The 12105-nt window shown below is 36.6% G+C and overlaps 1 protein-coding gene and 1 long non-coding RNA gene across 2 annotated transcripts in view; one reads left to right on the top strand and one right to left on the bottom strand.

Annotated features, from left to right (window-relative positions):
• LOC117947052 overlaps positions 1 to 12105 on the bottom strand; it is a 17775-nt gene that overhangs the window by 256 nt on the left and 5414 nt on the right. Inside the window, exons 2-3 of the long non-coding RNA XR_004657144.1 lie at positions 11076 to 11078; positions 5980 to 5992 (exon numbers count right to left, since the gene is read on the bottom strand). This is a non-coding gene — a long non-coding RNA (uncharacterized LOC117947052). The remainder of the gene's footprint in view (positions 1 to 5979; positions 5993 to 11075; positions 11079 to 12105) is intronic.
• Positions 10984 to 12105, top strand: part of LOC117947051 (RING finger protein 223) — an 11381-nt gene continuing 10259 nt past the window's right edge. The window contains exon 1 of the mRNA XM_034875617.1: positions 10984 to 11288. The gene's annotated coding sequence lies outside the window, so the exon portion shown is untranslated. The remainder of the gene's footprint in view (positions 11289 to 12105) is intronic.

Below are 12105 nucleotides of genomic sequence, written 5' to 3'. Positions count from 1 at the left end.
ATATATACATATATGCATACATATATACATATATACATATATACATATATACATACATATATACATATATACATATATATATACACATATATATACATATATACATATATACACATATATATACATATATATATACATATATATATACATATATATATACACATATATATACATATATATATACACATATATATACATATATATACACATATATATATACACACACAAACACACACACACGTATATATATGTATATATATATAGTATGTCATAAAAAACTCATGAAAAGTCATGGTATAAAACGTTGAAAAAAGGCTTTAAAAAGTCTAAATATGGTATGTCAAAACTAAAGTATGGTCTGTCGAAAAATGTCACAACAAAGTCATAGTATATTATGTCGAAAAAAATGTCATGGTATAACCCAGTATGTCAAAAAAAGTAATGAAAAATATAGTATGATAGTATGTTGAAACTAAAATTCATGCTATAGTATGTAAAAAAAACCGTCACAGTGGTATGTAAAATAGTATGTCAAAAAAGTCATGAAAATTAATATTGGATGTTGAAAAAATGTCATAGTATAGTATGTCAAAAAAAGTCATGGTACAATACGTCAAAAAAAAAGTCATGAAAAGATCTCACAATAGTATGTCGAAACTAAAAGTCATAGTATAGTGTGTCAAAAAAAGTCATAGTATAGGTTGTTGAAAAAAAAAGCATAAAAAGGTAATTGTATATATACATTCATATGTATAAATGCACATATATACACACACACACACACATGTATACATACATATACACACTCGTAAACTGTTTTAGTATGTCAAAAAAAGTAAAAGTGTAGTATGTCAAAAAAGGTCATAAAAAAGTCATGGTATAATATGTCAAAAATAAAACTCATAGTATAGTATGTCGAAAAAAAGTCTTAGTATAGTATGTTGATAAAAAGTAGTAAAAGATTCACAGTATTGTATTTCAAAAAAAAGTTGAAAACAAGCTTAACTTACTTGTGAAGCTTGTAATGCACTGGTTGGGCATTGTATATTATCGTTCATTATGCTAAAGACAAAAAAAAAAGTTGTAAAAAGTCAGTTTTTTTATGTTGGAAAAATAAAAGCATAGTATTTTAAAAAAGGTCATACAAAGTCAAGGTATACTATTTAAAAAATAAAGTAATAAAAAAGTCTTAAAATAGTATGTCTAAACTAAAAGTTATAGTATAGCATGTCAAAAAAAGTCATACAAATGTCACAGCATTGCATGTCAAAAAGGCATAGAGTTGAACCCTAAAAATGTATTATGGAAAAAGGTCATAAAAAAATCATGGTATAACATGTCGGAAAAAGGCATACAAAGTCTTAGTATAGTATGTCAAAACTACAACTCATAGTATAGTCTGTCGAAAAAAACTAATCTTAAAGTGATAGCATAGTATGTTGAAAAAAAGTAATGAAATAGGTCTTAGTATGTTATTCATAAATAGGCCTAAGTATACAAAACAACACCTTACCCGTGGCTCATTTGTCGTCCTGCTGATAACACAAACACCTGCCGATGTGATTTTTTGAAAACAGCAGCATATCATTGTTCTTGTGATGCTCTGGGCTACACCCAACAGTTGGTGGCAGTCATGCAACAAGTTGTTATGCCAAACACCGACATAGCAGAAGAAGAACAAGCATCACGTGAACACTTGCAGTCAGAAAAACAATGCAATCACGGGAGTTGTCCCAGATATTCCCAGGTGGCATGAATGCACCAATAGCAGAGTATGCCAAAATAGGTCATAAAAAGACATGGTACAATAAGTCAAAAAAATTTGTTGTATTTTAACAGAATTCTGAAAGCAGCAATTAGGCAGGAGTGAATACATTTTAATATCTGTCTATTGACTGCAAGTAATATCGTTATCGTGATATTCAACAACTTTATGGCAAAAAATGCATCAAAAAACATCAAAGAAAGTAATAGTATAGGAGCGAAAAGCGGTGAATGGAGAAGAGGAAGAGAAGCAAAATGGCAAACATGCGTTCTTTCAGCATTTTTGCCAAACGTTCCTGCTCATCACGTTGGTGATTCCCAAGGAATAGGAAGTACACAGTACACAATAGGAGTACACAGTGGCACGTCAACCTAGGACACAAACTAATGAGCTGATGATTTTGGACAGGTGTGTTGATGCTCAGAAACATCTAAAATGTGCAGGGAAGGTGTCCAAGCTCAACGGCTGATTAGGTACAAGATGGTCAGCTTGTAACTCTTGGTCCTGGAACCTTCAGGTCCAAAGGTAAGTGGTGAGCTCATTAAGCTATTGCCCGGTTGAAGACACCTGTAGTTTTGACTTCAAAGTGAATGTATTGATTAAAGTCTGAGAATTTGTGTACTTTGTCTTGTAAGGTCTGTAATTTTGGAAGGAATTGCAGTGCAATTGCTATGATTTTAAAATACTGTCAAAAACGAATGAATCAATAGTAAAATCTTAGAGCTTGTTCTTTGTCTAGACATCAAATAGATGCCTGCACAGCACAGTATAGTACAAAACTGTATAGTACAGCGAAATGCAGTACTGTACAGTTCAGTACTGTCCAGAACATCACCCCTTACTGCCGGGCCTTTAACCGGGACTTGTTATTTGGATCTCCTTTCGACCATCAATTTTGAATCTCTCTCGGTTTTGGGATTTTTTTCATAAGGGCACAAACCGGAATATTTTGTGCATGTAAAACTATATAATAGGAAGCTTTTACAGTCCCACTTTATATTAAGGTTTTTTCATCACACACACACACACACACACACACACACACACACACACACAAATATAACACATATTGGAAAAATAATAACCCGTATTTCATCCATGATGCCAAGTCTTCAGGTTCATGGGGGCATGAGGTGAGTGTGTATGTGCGTTTGTGTGTGACAGGGATTGTGTGACAACAGGTGTTTTTTTACAATGTGTCATCATTTTCCAAGAGTCATTTTGCCTGTATGCTATTATCCATAAAATAGACTCAGTGTAAATATAACCATAAAAGCTGCATGTTGAAAGTGAAGGTCAGTGTGCTAGAAATGGATGATCTCACACCAAACAAGTACTGCATAAGTTGATTTCAAAAAGAGTCATCTTTGTTTTGGAAATATTGTGATAACCTTTTGGAAAGTAGTATGAGCCTTGTAGCTTTGTGAGCTTTGTAACCTGCTTCCTCCGAGGATCTCAGCTCTGTTAACAAACTAGTAAACTGTATTGAAGATATTAGTTGCTGCATGTACAAAAACTTTCTACAGATGAATACAGACAAGACTGAGCTTCTCGTAGTTGGTCAAAAAGATTTATTTACACCTGGATTAACAGTCTCTCAAATAAAGGGAGCAAGTCAGAAACCTTGGCATTATTTGTTTATACTGATCTCAGTTTTGAAAATCACATCACCAATATTACCCAGACAGCATTTCCTCACTTATAAATATCAAAACTTTATTTTCTCTAACTTGCACAAATCAGTAGGACACCTCCAAATTATTTCAAATGCAGCAGCCAGAGTCCTTTCACTTACACAGACATTTGAACACATTACTCCATGATTGAAAACACTTCATTGGCTCCCGGTACAATACAGAAACCTTTTCATAATCCGGATAATAGTCTACAAAGCACAGCTCAGATGACCCGAGGTCTGTCACAAATGGGTCAACATGCAACAAAACAAACTTAAAGCCATTATTATTTTCTTAGGCATTTGTTTAATTACACTCTGTGTGTGTGTGTGTGTGTGTGTGTGTGTACACAGTATGGTCGCACACATGCATGCCTTTTTTGTTTTGGTTGTCTGCCTTGTTATGTATTCCTATGTGTATGCTGTTTTTAATGCAAAGCACCATTGGGTTTACATGTAAGCAAAGGTAATATACAAACAAAATTTGCATTGTCATAGTGATTTATTGGCGTCTACAACACACATAAAAGGACTCAAAAATAAACTGATAGGAGATTACACGTATAATTGTGCTTACATTACAGCATATACAGTATTTGTAGCGCTAAGCTCTTATTTTAGTAAACAAATTTCCCATTTACCCCAAAACTACCCTCGTGCCGCTTGTTCTACTGACATGCCTTCCAACTTTCCACATCTCACCCTTTGCACATACTGGATGTGGGCTTTTTACTAAAGGTCAGCAGTGACCTTCTTTAAGATCTGACACCTTCTTGTTGACAGTTGACTTATTATTGCTTGTTGATATTTAAGAGAGGCCAGAGAGTGGATGTTTATAGACATGTCATTGTCCTTGCTACCAGAACCCATTCCACAGTTGAAGTTTCAAAATTCACATGAAGACTCCCTGCCAGTGGTTTTCACAATTGTAAATAAAAAAGAAAAATGGCTTAATGCTGCTGGCGGTTGCTGATGTGTTAAGAGGAACATGGAAAAACACTCAACTCGTTTCCCTAGAACAGTTTTTTCTGGTTTTGCAATGCATCAGCCGTGTGAATTGGATCCGCTTCTAATCTAATGGATGCTTCCTTAGCCCATGCTCGATCCTTCCACCAAGTTTCATGAAAAATATGACATCCTTGGCAAAGGTAATAATCAGCATTATAATTAAAGGCATGTGCACTTGTTTGGATTCAAAATGTGTCCTGATCATTTCAGATTACTGTCTTCCCAAAGACAGCTGGAATGATTCTGATCAGTTCTTCAAATGTAAAACATTCAAAAAGAAAATCCTACCTGACATGGACAATAGCCTATTGACCAAAGCCTTCTACATATCACAGCAAACACAAGGCCAACATCAAGCCAGTGTACACACACCCTCCTGTCCACAGAAGCCCAGACTTAGTTGTTCAGTTATTTTTTTCAGTCCCTTCATAGTTGTTACCCATCTCTCTGTGGTTTTGTGTCTCATTGTCATTTTGCCTCTCCTAACAGGTGCTCTGTGTCTCTTTGAGTGACATTTTACAGGTCCTGCCGCTTTAATTATTAAAGCTATAGTGCGTCGTTTTTGTCTCCCCCGTGAGGAGATTATGTGGCACATTGCAGTTGCTTGTAGATAAGGAGGATTAAAAAAACATGGACTGTTCAGAAGAAATCATTATCTTTGTTCGATTTTATGCCCGCAAAAGTCACCAGATGACACCAATTTCTAAACACAGCCATACTGAGAAGTGCAGAGAGAATGTTGTAGAGCTGAAATTAGCTTTGTATCAACTCAGGTCAAAATGGCTTGAATGTAACAAACGTCTATCAATATAAAAATGTTACGCACTAAAGATTTAAATTAACAATCGAGGCGGTTTGTTGTTAAAAATGTACATCTTCAGTAGGAACCAATAGGCTTGGGGCTGAAAGTTACAGACAGGTTGAGAGCTGAGGTGTAACTGATAACAGCTCAAAATATCTGCTGGGAAAAAGAGCTATTGTTGGTTCTGGTCTTTTCATGGGATTTGTGGTATATAAAAATATAGAATATTGCCCATCTGAGAATGTCAGTGGCCTGATGCATATTTACTCATATTTTCTATCTGCCGAGGCGTACTCTTTAGAGACAAGCAGTTTCATTTCACTTCCCTTGATGGATGACTATAGGAGAGATATGAAAAATGATACAAGTCCTGATGATTTACTTACAGCAACTCAAATCAAGGCCAATAAATCAAAAAACAGGTTTGTGAAAAATAGTTTCATTACATCTACCAAATAAAAAAGAGCCAGACTATAATTGCAATGTTGATCTCTCAAGTGTTTGCAGTCAAGTTACTTTTGTTCATGACTCAGATATTGGGTTAAAGATCCTTTTGAATATGCTACTTAAACTGTTCCATTCATATTATTTAACCTTGAGAAGACCAAAAGCTGTGACATGACAGAAATACAGAGCATGATTTGAGCTGATTCAAGCACGCCTACTGCTGACAGAGTCTATTACCTTCTCCACCCAGTAATATTACCACTGTCCCTGGTTTAATGTTACTGCTATATCTAAGCTACAACTTCCACTCTGCTCATTTCTGGCATAATGATGATCATAGTGTAAAGTAATCAGTTGTACATTTACTCAAATACTGTACTAGTCATTAGTTATTGAGTAGTTTTACATAGTTGGAAAGGCACTATTATTTAAGTTATGAATAGGAGTACTTTAACCACCACTGACTGTTTGTTTGTTTGTTTATTTCATCCCACTTAGGTTGCTGTCAAACATCACGTTATTACCTGCGAATGGACCACAATGCTGCTAGGCCTATCACCAGCTCCACTGAAAGACCTTAGAGCCTTCTAGTGCTGATGCAGATTTGTAACAACTGTTTAACGGATGCTGGTATATGAAAGCGTTCTACAAAAAAAGCCTGATAAAAGAGTTCTTCAGGGGAAAATACAATTCATTGGTACATTTTCTGTCTCAATTGAACCAATGCATTGTTTTTTTAGCACAATCAAACAAATAGCCTAATAATCACTGTCATCAGGCAAACTTAAATAAATAAGATGGAAATGTGATCAGGTGTACATTGACCACAGCAAAATTCAAATAATTAATAGCACATCAACAATTAAGAAGGAAAACTCACTCAGGGATGCATGAAGGAGCTGCGACTAGTCAGTTAGAGTCCATCTGAACACAGCTGGAGTCACTTAACTTAATCAGGCGAGTGATGCTGGGAACAAATTGTCTTTTGGCCATCTGGGGGCAGCGTTTCCTGGGCAGCGCAGAGGCAGTTCACAGCAAAGCACCGACAGTACACAGTACAGTGCCATGTCACTTACTGTTGGGCCTCTGAGCATGACCTCTTGGTTGGATCTCACTGCATGTTCAAAGTCAGTCACAACATACTGTATTTCAACTCTTACTTTTGTGAAGAAAAAAAAAACATCTTTAATTGAAACAGTAAGGGGTCCCTTGTATGGGATTGCCATACATTAAAGTGCATCAGTAGAATGGCAATACCAAAGTGATGCAATAACAATAAATAACTTAACTTGCCATTTAAATACACATTCATTGTAAGAAGTCTAAGAGTTTTAGGAAAAAATATATAATTATTTGGGGTAAAGAATGTTGATAAACAAGATGAAGATTGTACAAACCTGTTTCCTATTTAGTTAGGTTTAACATTTTTGCATTCAGTCTCTGGTTTATGTCATGTTGTTTTAATGATTCTATTATCAATCACAATCTAGATTTCATGTTTTTAACTGAAACCTGGTTACACCATAACAACAGTGCTGCTGTTCGTGCTGAATGTGCTGTACAAATGAAGCTACCTTGCCTTGCTTTCACTGCTTTTCATGCATTTGTGTCTATTTATGCATCTTCTGCTCTTTAAAATGTGCCGGAGACTGGAAGGCTGGATTATAATGACCTGTTGAACTTATTTGACCTACCCACACATTTCTTCTCCTGTATGTGTACTGTGCACTTGTGTACCATGTTGCCACAGTCATCAGATACTATGCACGGGTGTACTGCCACCAAGCAATACACCACGTCCTATGGTTGGAGTACTACACTGCCTCAGGATTGCTGTATCATTGTTCTTTTTTGGCAATGTGCACAATGGATAATAAAGGTATTGCGGATAGATGCTGACAAGATAGGATCTTAAGATTAGGTAACATTGCAAGAGCCAACGAAATGCCTTTATCCTATCAGTTTATACTGAGCTTTAGTGGTGTATATCACACAAATTTGAAATAAATTAAATTACCTAAACCCATGAGGGTCTGAGGCCCTGAGGCAGATCCCCTTTGTCAGTTGGTAATTTAGCTTTAGGAATATCAAAAATATTGCTTTAATGGATAGGTTGACTTTTTGTCAAGTGTATGTCTTCAAAAAATACTCACATGTCCGTATGCACATTGAAGCAACTTTTCAACTCTGCAATCTTTTCTTCTGTCATTGCAGAAACCCATTCTAATTCATCCATAGTCAAAACTATAGATTATGAAGATATTGCAATCTGATTTAGCAAAATAAAGTTTTTTTTTATCACATCCATGTGACACACACACACCCACACACACACACACACACACACACACACACACACACACACACAAAAAGAGGAAACACTTTAGATTGAAAGTAATATTTATTTGAAAAAATAATAAGCCACGTCCAATCCTTGATCTAATAATAATAACAGTAACAATAATAATAATAATCCAATCCTTTATGTTCATGGTGGGCAAGAGAGGTGAGTGTGGGTTTGACAGCAGGTGTTTTTTTATTATGTGTCATCATTTTCCAAGAGTCACTTTGCTTGTATGCAATTATGCATAAAATAGACTCAGTGTAAACATTACCATAAAAGTTGGCAGTGAAGGTCAGTGTGCTGGAAAATGATAATCTCAAACCAAACAGATATATTGGATGAGTTGATTTCAAAAGTGGCCTCTTTGTTGTGGAAATACTGTGATAACCTTTTGGAAACCTAGTGTGAGCTTTATAACCTGCTTTAACTCATTTTATTTTTTGAGGATGAATGACTAGGCAAGAATGCCAAAGATTATTTGAAGAGGAATGTGACCGTAATGCGGTTATGGGCCATAAAGATAAGTTCTGGTCTACCGTAAACTGTAAAGTAGACCCTCATAAACAGGTAAACCAATATTTATTGTGTGCAACTGCTTTATTTGGAAGTCCTTTTGAACTTCAACAGTCAGAATTTAATATCACCTTTGTTTACCTTCACAATATGTAATCCATCAAAAATCGATTATACAGTGTAATTTGTTTATAGTACAATTTATTGTCATTGTGATTTATTTAAGTCTACATCTGACTCAAATTTAAACTGATAAGAGATTACACATACAATTGTGCACAATTTACAGCATATACAGTATTTGTAGCGCTAAGCTCCTATTTTAGTAAACAAACATCCCATTTACCCCAAAACTACCCTCATGACGCTCGCTCTACTGACATGCCTTCCAACTTTCCACATCTCACCCTTAGCACATACTGGATGTGGGCTTTTTACTAAAGGTCAGCAGTGACCTTCTTTCAGCTCTGACAAGTTCTTGTTGACAGCTGACTTATTGTTGCTTGTTGATATTCAAGAGAGGAAAGAGTTCATAGATGTTTATAGACATGTCATTATCCTTGCTACCAGAACCCATTCTTACATTTGAAATTTCAAAATGTACATAAAGTCTCCCTGCCAGTGGCTTTCACCTTGGAAAAGAAAAAACGTAATGCTGCGGATGGTTGCTGGGGTGTAAAGAAGCACATGGTGTTGGAAGATGGAAAAGCACCTTACTGGATGGTTTCCTTGTCACGTCCCCAGAACAGATTTCTTGGTTAACAAAGGTTTTGCAACAATTAGTATATCCGCCCTGTAAATCAGATCAGCTTCTGAATAAAATGGGTTCTTTCTTGGCCCATACGACATCCTTCCACCAAGTTTCATGAAAAGCATGACCTCCTTGGCAACACAAAGGCATGTGCACTTGAATGGATCCTGATCAGCTCTTGAAATGCAATCAATCAAATGAAAATCATACCTGGGACAGACAATAGCCTATGACCAAACCCTTCTACATATGATAGCAAACAAAAGACCAACATCATTATGCCACTGTACACAACTCTCATGCTCATTCCTACCAGCTGCTGTAACATTGTATGTTTTATTCTAAAAAAAAAAATGCAACAAAGGTTTTTGTCCTTGAAAGACATTATCTAAGAAGTCGGGCAGACCGGCAAGACAGTCAACAATGTGTCATTTTATAGCCTACCTGAAGACATTTCTTCCCAACCCTCTTTCCCACAAGATAACTTACTGTAGTGTGTTACTTTACCTCAATCAGCCACTAAATCATTGACATGTTAATTATAAAGCCAAAATGATGCATTCCAGGAAGGGAAATAAAACATTTTTTGATCGTAAACATTCTCCTTCCTCAAAGCACTCCCAACTCAATGACTAATAGATTACTTTGCTGATATGATACGGCAGTATTTGTGAACTGAGTCAGTTAGGCAGCTGTTAAAGCACAGACACACTATTGCTATTGGCCCAGAGCCATTACTCAGTAACATAAAACGAGTAGTCAAATAAACAGTCTTCAAGATTAGCTTAATGAGCAAGTAACTTCTTCCTGGTAGATGTACATTTGTTATTTTATCATTTATTTCCTGAATTAAATATTGAATTAATGTTTATAAAAGTCTTTGAAAGGCAGATTACAAGAAAATGTTCTTTCCTGCTCAATAGTGATCTCATCATGTAAGATCAAACATGACATCGTTTTTGTCATTACTTTGCCTGGGCAAGCGTATGGTTTCACTACAAATGCTATAACAATACAAACTTACTACTCTAGGTTCACACTGTGTGGACCAGTCTGGCTGGTGCTGATGTGTCATGCTGACCAGCAACACTGTAAGGAGGTAAAACAACAGGCTATTCACAGAAAGTGGGAAGACAGCCCTGTGTCGCCACCTGTTACCTTATCCCTCTCTACATGCAAATTAATCTTTTATATGTGTTGTGTGCCACACTTGCTGATGCAAAAGCTGTGTCGTTTGTGTGTCTTTTGTGTTTAAGGTCCACTGCAGAAGTAAAACACCACACCACCTGTCTCAACATATGCACACTGTAGAGTTTTAGACATAAGATATTGATGACAAGAAAGTAAATGTAGCTGTCAGTTGAAGGATTTATTACCCTGTATATTTGGCTGGCGGTGAGGGGTATTTGCATTTTTTTTTTTTGTGCGTGTGTGTGTGTGTGTGTGTGTGTGTGTGTGTGTGTGTGTGTGTGTGTGTGTGTGAGGGTGGGGGCAGAAAGAAAGAAAAGATATCAACATAGAAAGAGACAGGGGGTGGTGAGTGGGTAAGAATGTGTATTACTCTGCTTGAGGCTTCTTCCTTTCCCCCCCTCCCCCTCCTCCTCCCCCTCCTTCCCAACCTCCAGACACCACCTCAAGGCCGAGGTACTGTCTCAACATTATTTGCATAAGGTGCTAAAAGCGGTGAGGTAATAGTGGAAAGCGGACACAGAAAGGAGGACCCAGTGCTGATACAGGAAGCTATCACAAACACAGCCTTTGAGTACACACCCACTTACACACACATACAAACACACCTGTGACTCGAGCAGTACAGAGAAGGACCTTGGTCTGCGCAGAGACACATTTAAAACCACAAACTTCCCGCCGGCATCCCAGAAGTCAGTTGACTTTGACTCCAGAAAAATGCATTTTGGAATGGAAGAGAGTAAGCTGAGCCCAGAGAGATAGAGAGGATCAAATGACATCTTCTTCAGTTAACAGGTAAAATGAACCTTTGCTCTAACGGCTGGCTTTGTGCTTTTTGTACCAGTTTGTGGTTTCATGTTGTTGTAACACGCTACTTTAAAAAACCTTTTAACTGCAACTAACATTTTTATTCAAGCTGTTTCTGTTAAAGCAAAGACCATACATTCCCTGACTCTTTTTAAGAATTGAGTGAAGAGATTTTCCTAAAACCAAATACCAATGACACTTAACTCCAAACTGTTGGTTTCATCTGTAATAAATGAGGTATTTACTTTACCTTATTTCCTTCGCTGTATTTAGTTGCAGGGCAATGTGACAATGCAGGTGGCTCTATCATGAGGTGTTTAACTTTTTTTTCGAAATTTTTTTCAATCGTTTATTATTTTCACAATTCTCATTCTCATATCTCACTTATTAGATTGTAATATTATAACATAATACTATGTATCCCAGCATCCTTTGCACCATGCTCCACATTTAAATAATTTTCATTGCACTCTTCATTGCAATCATTGCACTATTGCCTCTAAATTGTTTCTGTTTAGAGTATGTGTATATTAGTGTGCATACATTGTTTGGTTGTTTTGTATGTGTAAGCACATTGTGAGCAACGCTGTTCCACAGAAAAATTCCTCGTGTGTGTCCTCATACCTGGCATATAAAGCTGATTCTGATTGTGATTCTGAACAGAACTCCAATCGTGAATCTGTAAATTAAGTTAGGATTCCCAAGTGTCTGGGTGCCGTTGGCTGCATTGTCTGTTTACATGTGCTTATCAGCACAGGCTCAGGTCTGTTTCGCTTCAGTTAGCCTCACGTTCAGTTCAACTGTC

The sequence above is a fragment of the Etheostoma cragini genome, chromosome 7 (genome assembly GCF_013103735.1).
Source record: "Etheostoma cragini isolate CJK2018 chromosome 7, CSU_Ecrag_1.0, whole genome shotgun sequence".
NCBI lineage: Eukaryota > Metazoa > Chordata > Actinopteri > Perciformes > Percidae > Etheostoma > Etheostoma cragini.
This window is presented reverse-complemented; position numbering and strand designations above follow the sequence as displayed.